The sequence below is a fragment of the Rhinolophus ferrumequinum genome, chromosome 13, assembly GCF_004115265.2.
Source record: "Rhinolophus ferrumequinum isolate MPI-CBG mRhiFer1 chromosome 13, mRhiFer1_v1.p, whole genome shotgun sequence".
NCBI lineage: Eukaryota > Metazoa > Chordata > Mammalia > Chiroptera > Rhinolophidae > Rhinolophus > Rhinolophus ferrumequinum.
Window position 1 is genome coordinate 33,412,218 of NC_046296.1, and position 11,143 is coordinate 33,423,360.

An 11,143-nucleotide genomic window follows, 5' to 3' on the forward strand; every position below is an offset into this window, starting at 1 on the left:
ATGGAGGGGGGTTTGGTTCTTGAAAATTCTTTGGAATACACTTTGGGGGACAGGGTGAAAAAGGTGAAGGGATTAAGAAGTACAAATTGGTAGTTACAAAATAATCATGGGGATGTAAAGTAAAGCATGGGGAACATAGTCAATAATATGGTAATAACTCTGTATAGTGCCAGGTGGGTACTAGAGTAGTCAGGGGGATCACTTCTTAAATTATATAGATATCTAACCATGTGCTGTACATTTGAAATTAATATAATATTAAATGTCAACTGTAACTGAAAAATTCAAAAGGGGGGGAAGGTAAAAGGCAATAAGTGGTCCAAATTTGCAGGTATAAAACAAATAAGTCATGGGGATGTAATATACAGCATAGGGAATATAGTCAATAATATTGTGAAAGTGTGGTGCGGTGTCAGATGGCTGCTGGCCTTATCATGGTCATCACTTCTTTATATATATAAGTGTTGAATAACTATTGCGTACACCTGAAACTAATATAATATTGTATGCTAACTATATTTTAATAAAAATATTTTTAAAAATAAATAAATTGATTAAAAAAATAAAAATATGTCCTTCCGATAGCAAAGATTCTTGAAGGTTCTTTGGAATATACTTCACGTCTGTGTTCATGAGACACTTCTGTGAAAATGGAAAGATGCTCCTGTCATGACAGTGCTAAAATATATATATATATATATATATATATATATATATATATATTTAAAATATTATATATATATATATATATATAGAGAGAGAGAGAGAGAGAGAGAGAGAGAACTGTCATATAATACACCAACTTGACATTCAGGATATAACGGAAATTCTACATGACAAACCATCTAACGCTATCTGCTAAACATACCACTCTTCCTGGTTTTTTTTTTTTTTTTTTTTTTTGGTGGGGGAAGTTATAGTATAATGTTAGAGGTATCTTTTTTGTGTTTATATTTGGCTGGGGGAGATTAGTTGGTCGCTGTGTTTCAGTTTTCAGTGGCTGAGTAATTTGGAAATGAAACCATTACATCAAAGTAGTTTTGATCTAATAACCATTTGGTTAAAGGCCTAATCATTTTATCCCTATTTTTAAATGCTACTTAATACAACAGTCTCCTTTTGAGGTAGATCTTGGTAGAGGTTGAAACATTTCAATTATATAAATTCAAATTGTTGCCTCTCATTAATAAAACATTTGGAAATTATTTCCACAGTCTTCTTTAATCCCTAGCATGACGTCTCCCCTGCCAGCTTCCCATCTTGCACGTTCCCGTTCTCAAATTATTTTCCTCATTCCTGTACAAATTTCCAATATTCTACTTTTTCCTCACATCTTTTCCACAACCCTCTACTGTCAACTGAGGACACTGCCTCACACTTCTTTGAGAAAACAGAACCTGTCAGAAGTTGCTCATCTTCCAATTCCCAAATCTATGATTCTACTTGCACTTGTACATTTTCTCCTTCTTACCTCCTGTTTCAACGGAGGGAGTGTCTCTACTCCCATAATTGAACTCCTGCTCTGGATCTAATCCCTCCCTATTCACATCATCATCTCTTCCTTTCTAAAGAATTATTCTGATCCTGTGCTTTCATCGGGGGTAAAAAAACCCCTTTCCTTGACTTATATCCTCTTTAAGCTACGTTTCTTTCTTTCACTTCCCCTCACAGAAAGCTTAAATATCCTGTCTCTACATGCTCTATACTCCCTCAACAACAAGTCACTCTTGAATCCTTGCCAATCCATCTTCCTTTTCCCACCGTGCATCTGAAGTTGTGCCTGCCAAGGTCAACAATGACCTCTACATTGCCAAATCCATTGGCCACTTTGGTCTTTATCTTACTTGATTCTCCAGCAGCATCTCTCTCCCTGGAAACATTCTCCACTCAGGTTCTGTGATGCCACTACGTGCAGTATAAACATGGCAGGCCTCAGACTGTTATCCTTCAAAGGGGCTTGCGAGGCTGGCCCTTGACTAGCATTTGGGAACTTGATTTTCAGGAGTGTTGCTGTTGTTCCCTAACTGATAATGATGGCACACTATACCTAGACTGTATAAACAATGTGGTTTGTGCAGAACACCTGATTTCCTTCTGGGAATGTGGAATTTTGTAGGCAGAGGGTGCCTACATGACCAGACCCCCCACCCTCCAAAATCTTGGGCACTGAGTCTCTAACGGGCTTCCTTTAGAAACATCACACATGTTGCTATATTTGCATTGCTGGGGGAAGAATGTGTTCTGCATGACCCCGCATGGGAGGAAGAGGGCATAAGGAAGGCAGCCCATGGATCCTCCAGACTCCACCAGTGTCTTTTCCCCTATAATCTAGTGCTGTGTGTTTACCATATCACTGTGATAAATCTTAGCTGTGATTACAACTATACACTGCTTCAGGGAGCCTCCTAGTGAATATCTGAACACAGAGCTGGTCTTAAGGACTCCTAACACCACTCTGTCCTGGTTTTCCTGTTCTCATACTCCTTTACTGGTTTCTCCTACTCTGTCTCAACTAGAGCCTCAAGATTTTACTGTCTTCTCTTCTTTATACTGTTTTTCTAGGTGATCTTATTTGCTCCCTTAACATTAAATATAATATCATCTATATGCTGACAACTTCCAAATTTATATCTCCAGCCTGGTTCCGACCACTAACTCTAGAAACTGATATCCAAAAGCCTATTTGAATCTTCACTTAGGATCTTGTAGGCAAATTTAATATGGCCAGTTTGGAACTCAATGATTGCTTTTTCCCAAACCTGGTCCTACCCTATTTTCCCCATCTCAATGAATGATACTACTAGATACACTCTATTACCAAAGGCAGTAATTTGGGAGCCATCTGTGAACTCTTCCCTTTCTCTCACATGACATTCTATCACCAAATCTTGTTAGTTCTACCTCTAAGATATTTCTTAAATCTGACCACTTCTCACTTGTCTCTTCCTTATACAAACCAATCATCATCTCTCACTAGACTGCTGAAGTAGCCTCCTAATTAATCTTCCTACTCCCATTCTTACTTCTGTATAATCTATTCTCCATTCAGAGTCAGAGAGTTCCTTTGAAAGTTTAAATCAAATGATGTCATTTTCCTGATTAAAAACTTGTCTATTGGTTTCCATTGCACTTACAGTAAATCTGAATTCTTGGTCCACCTATTAGGTTAGAAGAAAGAGTAGGTGCTCTCGCATTGTGAAAAAGCTTGTCTTGATCAATAAACTGAGAGAAGTTCGGAGTACCTGGAACAGAATGAGTGAGAGAGGAAATCAAGATATGAGATGAAATATTAAGAGAAGAAGGGGTCTTTTCTTGCAGGGCCTTGTTTTATGAGTATTTATTACAAAAATCTGTGCTTGTATATGAAAGCAAAAATCATAGCACAAAACTGTTCTTTAATGAACTGATCATTTATAAAATGAGTCCTAATTCAAATATTTTTCCATACGAAACACTAGTACCTTATCTCATTCAGTTGCCCCTCAGTTGACATCCTCATTGGCTTGAACTTTGAGATTGTGGTAAACATTGAAAAATATCAATCAAATGCAAATCAAATTAATCAAAACGAATGTAACTGATGATTATGCAACAGGTATAAGATTTTATGAAGTTGATGAGCGTGATATTAGAGAATACTTGAATTCACACACAATGCTGTTGGCAAGTGAGGCTCTGCAGTGATAACAGTTAATGATAGAAGCAAAGAAAATAGAAAAGGAATGTGCTTCAAAAAGGAATAATTTGAATATCAAGCAATTAAGAGAAATCACTAAGAATTGATGAGGCTCCAGATAATTTTTGCAAAAATGACTCTGCCCATTAAGAGAATGAACAACAACAACAAAAAGGTTAAAGACTGGAAGAAAATTTGCAAATCACATATATAGTACAGGATTTAACCCCAGAATATATAAAGAAATCTTAATACTCAATAATAACATATGATCTCACTTATACGTAGAATCTAAAGAAAAAAAATGAATGAAACAAAATAGAAACAGACTCATAGATACAGAGAACAAACTGATGATTACCAGATAGGAGGGAGTCTGGGGGGTGGGGTGAAAAAAGTGAAAGGATTTAGTACAAATTACAAAACAGTTACAAAATAGTTACAAAACAGTTATGGGGATATAAAGTACAGCATAGGGAACATAATAATAATATTGTAATAACTGTGTACTATAATACCAGGTAGTTATTAGACTAGTTAGGGCAATCACTTTTTATTTTATTTATTTTAATTTTTTATTTTTTAAAAAAAATTTTATTGGGGAAAATTGGGAACAGTGTGTTTCTCCAGGGCCCATCAGCTCCAAGTCAAGTCATTGTCTTTCAATCTAGTTGTGGAGGGCACAACTCAACTCCAAGTCCAGGTGCCATTTTCCACCTTAGTTGCAGGGGGCGTCCCATGTGGGAATTGAACCAGTAGCCTTGTTGTTGAGAGCCTGCGCTCTAACCAACTGAGCCATCCGGCCGCCACAAGGGCAATCACTTTTTAAATTATATAAATGTCTGTACACCTGAAGCTATTTTGTATCTATGAGTCTGTTTCTGCTTTGTTTGTTTATTTTGTTGTTTAGATTCCACATATAAATGAGATTATATGGTATTTGTCTTTCTCAGTCTGACTTAGTAGTTCACTTAGCATAATACCTGCTAGGTCCATCCGTCTGTGGCAACCCCTTAGGCTTTTGAAGTTAGAGGTAGGAGCCTACTTCTCACTAAGACCTAGATAATGGGAAATTTCCCAAATCTAGCGAGTGGGTCCAGATGTTGAGTAGTGAAAAACAATTATAGATGCCCACTATTATAAATTTCCTGAATAAAGTAAATTAGTATATTTTTAGTAGGATCATGTTCTAGCAGAGTTAGTCAAATGTATTCTTTGTATTAATAATTACGGACTTAAGAACTGTCCATAAAACTTACTTTTTTTTTAAAAGAGGTCACTGTTCATTAACTGACCAGATTAGAGAAATCACCATGGTAAATACCTTCATTCATCCTTCTAATAACCCTGTTGATCTGGTATTCCCTGTTGCCAGCCTCTTCACCTTCTACAAAATGGGTGGTCTTTTTCTTCTTTCTACCTCGTGGAGAAGAAAATGTGAAGGCCGCGGGAAGTTGTTTGCTTCCCTGAAGTGTTTCCAATAGCATAGATCTCAGGAATCAGATCCTCCATTCAGGTGATGCCAATGTGTTATCTGTCGGGGCAATTTGCTTTTTGCTGACTTTACCGTAAGTACGCTTGTAGGTCAGTTCATTTACTGACTTCAGGTTTGGGTACCCCCATGCAATATATGGTTCCACAGTCTTCAGCATGTTAATTAAAGCCTGTTGAGCTTTACAAAGCTGCCATTGAAGATCTGGAGAAGGCGAAGAAGCTATAGCACCTTTTGGACCTTGGGACTCACACCATAGATGCCTCTGATCCTGATGACAAATGCCAGTTTGGGTACCTCAGGTACATAGAAGTTGCCGGCTTTTCTTGCCACCCTCGCCACTCGAATCTCAGTCCTGTACATCTGCCTGTGTTCTTTGTGATAGTGCTTAGCTAAACTTTCATCGATAAGCTTCCTTCTTGCCGTTCGAAGCATATTTTGGGCAAACTTCTATCTCAGGTGCTTGATCTTCAGCTCTGCGAAATTCCTTTGCTTTTTCTTAAGGGTTTCTGGCACACCAGGAACTTTCTTTTTCGCTTCTGTACCCTCCACGGTTCTGGTCGGAAAAAAGAGGCATAAAACCTACTCTTTGCTTTTGAGAGATATCTTTTCATTCATGTATTCGCTTACAGTGAGTGAATCAAGAATGAATGATGCCAGTGTGTGCCTTTCCACTGCATAGTTGAGTAAAGACTATGAAATGAAATGACTGCATTTGGGGCTCTTGGTGGTCTTCAAGTAGTGTTAATGTAAAACTGAATTAATTGGACATTCATAGGCAAAAATATGAACCTTGACCTAAATGTCATACCTCATACAAAAATTAAATCAAAAAGGATCATGGTCTTAAAAGCAAAACATAAAACTTTTAGGGGAAAAATAAAAACCTTTGAGTCTAGAACTAAGTAGAGTTCATAGATTTGACATCAAAAGTTTGACCCACAAAAGGAAAAATTGATAAACTGGACCTCATCAAAATTAAAATATTTTACTTTAGAACAAAAGTTCTTATTAAGAGGATAAAAAGACAAGCTACAAACCAGGAGAAAATATGTGCAAGCCTTATATCTGACGAAGGAACAGTATCTGGAATATACAAAGAATTCTCAAAACTTAATAAAACAACAACAACAACAAAAACAAAACACAAGCAATCGAATTAGAAATCAGGCAAAAAACATGAGCATACATTTCACCAAAGAGGATATGCAGGTGGCAAATAAGCTCCTGAAAACATGGTCAACATCATTAGCCATTAGGGAAATGCAAATTAATTCCATACTTACCAGAATGGTTAAACAGTAGTGACAATACCAAAGGTTGGCAAGATGCAGAGAAACTGGATTACTTATACATTGCTGGTATGTAAAATGGTACAGCCACTCTGGAAAACAGTTTGGAATTTATTTATTTGTAAAACTAAACATGTATCCTGGCTTGACCCAGCAGTTGCACTCCTGGACATTTAGCCCAGAGAAATTAAAACTTATGTTCACACAAAAACCTATAGATAAATGTTCATAGCAGCTTTATTTGGAATAGCCAAAAACAACCCAGATGTCCTGCAACAGGTGAATGGTTAAACTATGATATATCCGTACTGTAGAATGTTATTCAGCAATAAAGGGGGATAAACTATTGGTGCATGCAACAACTTGGATGAATCTCTAGGGAATTATGGTGAGAGAAAAGAGCCAATCTCAAAAGGTTACATCCTATATAATTTCATTCACATAACAGTCTTGAAATGAAAAAACATGTAGAAATAGAGGATAGATGAGTGATTTCCAGGAGTTAGAGACATAGGAGGCATCAGGGAAGTGATGTGACTGTAAAGGGCAACGGGAGGGGTCCCTGTAGTGATGGAAATGTTCTTGACTGTACACTATAAATACTCGGATTATAATATTGGACTGTAGAGGATACCAATTTGGGGAAACTGGGTAAAGAGTATAAGGTATTTCTGTATTGTTTATACACCAACATGTGAATCTGCAATTACCTCAAAATTAAAAAAATTAACTTAAAAAACTAAACAAAGCAATAACTGAAAAACTGATTATTCAGGTTCTGAGTCCAGAAAGGCAGCCCACTTTCTACAGATGGGGATGAGGGTATCCCCATAGTAAATGTTTTGTGTCCAGCACTGACTGCCCAGAGGTCCAAAATGAAGTGGCTGTAAACAGGAAGAGGAAGGAAGGACATACTGTACCTTGTTCTCTAGGCTAAATGGCAATTAGCAGCCTTCACTTTCTAAGGAAGCCTGGAGCTGCTGCCTTTTGTTTTAACTTTGTATACAATACACATATATTAACAGGCACATATCATGAGTATACAGCTCAATGAATTTTAACCTTCTAAGCACACCCCTGTAACCAGCTCCCAGATGAAAAAACAGAATATAACCAGCATCCCAGAAGCCCCTTTCAGAGCTCCTTCCATTTTGCACCTTATCCTCAAGGTAACCAGTATTCGGACTTCTAACACCACAGATTAGTTTGGCCTGTTATAGCTTATATAAACAGAATCATCCTGAACATGCTCTTTTGTGTCTACTTTTGCTCCAACATTGTTTTTGAGATCCACCCATATTGTTGCATGTATTTGTGTGTTTTTCATTCTCATTGTTATGTAGTATCTCATTGTGCAATATGTCACAAGTTATGTATCCTACTCTTGATAGGTATTTGGGTACTTCCTCTGTCTGGGACTCCTGGATAGTGCTGCTATGAATATTTAAGTAAATTTCTTTTGGTGAATATATATATCCATTTTTGTTCTATCCTATAGATAGTGGCCACTCTACCAGACCGGATCCTGAAGTGAAGACAGTGTGGAGCAGGGCCCTGTCTTGACCTCAGAGGGACCGTCGTAGTCAATCTTAAGCCACTGAGATTTTGGGATTGTTTATTAATGCAGCACAACCTGGCCCAAGTGACTGATACAGCTACCATCCTTATCTTGTTTCTGATTTTAATGGGTTGGCTTCCAAAGTTTCACTGTTACGTAGAGAGATTGATCGAAATTTTATCAGGGTTTAAAGAAGTTCCTTTTCTGTTTTCTAATTTCATAAAAATTGTTATCATGAACAAGTGAATTGCATTGAATGCTTTTTCTGCATGTATTCTGCAACATTTGTCAAGATGTTGGTTTTTCTGCATTAATGTGTTGAATTTTATTGGTAGATTTTCTAATACTGGATTCAATTTACTAGTTTTTTTCTGTTTGTTTTGGTAAGAGTTTTGCTGTATGTTCAAATGGGATTAGCCTATAATTTCCTCACTCAGTTTTGGGGTTAAGTTTAAATTAGCTCTAGTTCCTAACTGCCAACTACCAAGGCATTTTTTCAGTCTTCATCATTTACCTCTAAAGCACTTCACTATTCACTACTGGTTGCCCCTTCAATGTACTGGTTATTTTTGTGATAACAATGAAGACGTCCAGAGATATCTTTCTAAAACTACAAGGCTCTTCATGCCACGCCCCTGCCTCAGTGTTTACAGGTAAAGCCCAAACACCTTAGGAAGGCATATATGACTATCTGTAAACTGGTCTCAGCTTAACTTCTTGTCTCTTCTCTTGCCAATATGGCTATAATAAGCCATATTGCACTTTCTGTGCTCTTACCACACTCCACTCATTGCTCCCTGGCCTACCTGGGCCGCTGAAAACTCCAGGGCTTTCTACATACTGAGGCCTCTGCCTGGGCTATACATATCCACTTGACTGCAAGACCCCAATGTCACCCCCTCAGCTTCTCCCAAGTATTCGGTTACTGCCCACAGCACTGTATTTATGAATCTGAAATAGCTTATAGGATAAAATTTGAAATTTTTAACCCTACTTACAAGACACTACATGATCTAACTCTGCTTACCTTCTAAGCCTTATCTGCAACTCTTACCTTCCCTCCCTGAGCACATTGGTCTTTTCTGAGTTTCTCAGACAAGCCAAGTTCTTCCCCCACCTCAGGCCTCTACTCATACTGTTTTCCTAGCTGGTGCATTCCTAATTAACCTTCTCAACACCTTATTCATCAAATGCTATTTCCTTTAAAAAAAAAAAAAATCTTTCTAGGCCTCCCAGTTTAGGCCAGGTCCCGCTGTGCTACACAATCAGAGCACTCTTTATTCTGTTAAAAGATTTAATGAAATTATAATTAAATACCTGTAGAATGAGTTGTTGGTGTCTGCCTGTTCCACTAGACAGTGAATTCCATAATATCAGGAACTACACAGAAATGGATCTTTTAGAAAAATATTTTATGTTAAAGTTGTCCTTCTCGTATATAAGTCTGTTCTCACCTTCAACCGGTTTACATTTTATTTACACACACATACAAAACCTTGTGTGAATGTGTTGTTGTATGGAAACTGTGTAAATTAAGGGGGAAAAAGCCAGGTTCCATGTATGCATTAAAACAGTATTGGAACAGGAACAACAGAAGCCTCACAGTAAGATGATGACTCGACAGGACTAGTTTAGGAGAAGTGAAAGTTTAGAGCTGAGAGTGACCATAAAAACATAAGCTCCCATCCTCCAAAAATGACAGAACTATTGGATGAGGTATTGATTTTTTTCAGGCTGTGGAAGGGAGTTTGAATTACAGTAAGCCCTCACTTAATGCCGTCGATAGGTTCTGCCTTTAAGCGAACCAATGTATAAGAAAACCAATTTTACCATAGGCTACTTGATGTAAACAAGAATTACAAGTTCCTGTGGCATCTCATCAACATTATAACTAATGACATTGAGGACCTGCTGTACTTTTATCTAGAGATCCTAAGAAGTAGGAAGATTCCAGTTGACTTTCAGTTACAATTTTATCTGTTTACTTGTCTGTCAGTTCACTAGACAGTGAACTCCTTGAGGACAAGTACTGTGTCATTCATTTTATGATCTCAAACTTGGCATTCAGAAGGCAGTCAATACATGTGTATTGCATTAATGAATATATAATTCACTGTGGAGAATTAGGGGTTTGATACATTACTTCTCTTACGAATCTGTAAATTTTGGAAGAGATTCTGTTTAGTACAAAGAAACAAATTTCAAAGGGTAACATTTCAAGCATCAGATAAAGTGTGAGTATCTTGCTAGCTATTCAAATTATTCATGCAGGCGGCCTGCTGGCTGGCTCAGATGGTTGGAGCACCATGCTCCTAACGCTGAGGTTGCAGGTTCGATTCTCACATGGGCCAGTGAGCTGCACCCTCTATAACTAAGATTGTGAATAACAGCGCTCTCTGGAGCTGGGCTGCCGTGAGCAGCTGGCAGCCATCGAGAGCGGATGACCGGCGACTGGACTGCCTTAGCAAGGGGAGCGTAAGGCTCATAATACCAGCATGGGCCAGGGAGCTGTGTCCTACACAACTAGACTGAGAAACAATAGCTTGAACCAGTGGGGGTCGGAGGGGGGAGGCGGAAGAAGGGAGAGGAAAAAAAAGTGAAATGTATGATGATAAAAAAAAATTTTAAAAAAATTAGTCATGCAGACAATTCTATTCTCTGTCTTTGAGAAAGGCCTATTCTTTTTATACATATAAAAACTGGGGGTAGGTGGAAAGAATGTACATCCTCTTTGTGCATTGGTTATTATCTCTCCACTGACTCTATTGTTAACTTCTCCAACCAACATTAAAAACTACAATACATCTCTTTACTACATTTGATTATGAGGGAAGCTGTGACCTCCTACATTATTCACAGCTTGTCAAAAAAGAAATACAAAGAGTTTCAGTGGTGCTGAAAAAGACTTTTTCTCCTTAAAACAGTTTTTAAAGTAATAAAATAATATTTTTTAAGTCATTAAATAAATGTAGCTTGGTGGCTAGGCATCACCAATGGCCACCTATGTGATATAAGGGTGCTTAAAAAAAAAAAAAAACTCTTAACAGACTACAATTACTCCCTTTTGATCCCAATGATTTCTAATATTTTAAAGTTAGAAGTTCATTACGTAAGGGTCTTCCAGG

General features: G+C 37.6%; 1 pseudogene; it reads right to left on the reverse strand.

Moving 5' to 3' along the window:
- Window positions 1–4,962: 4,962 nt before the first annotated feature.
- LOC117032798 (60S ribosomal protein L7-like) lies at window positions 4,963–5,717 on the reverse strand (annotated as a pseudogene).
- Between the last annotated feature and the right edge of the window lie 5,426 nt (window positions 5,718–11,143).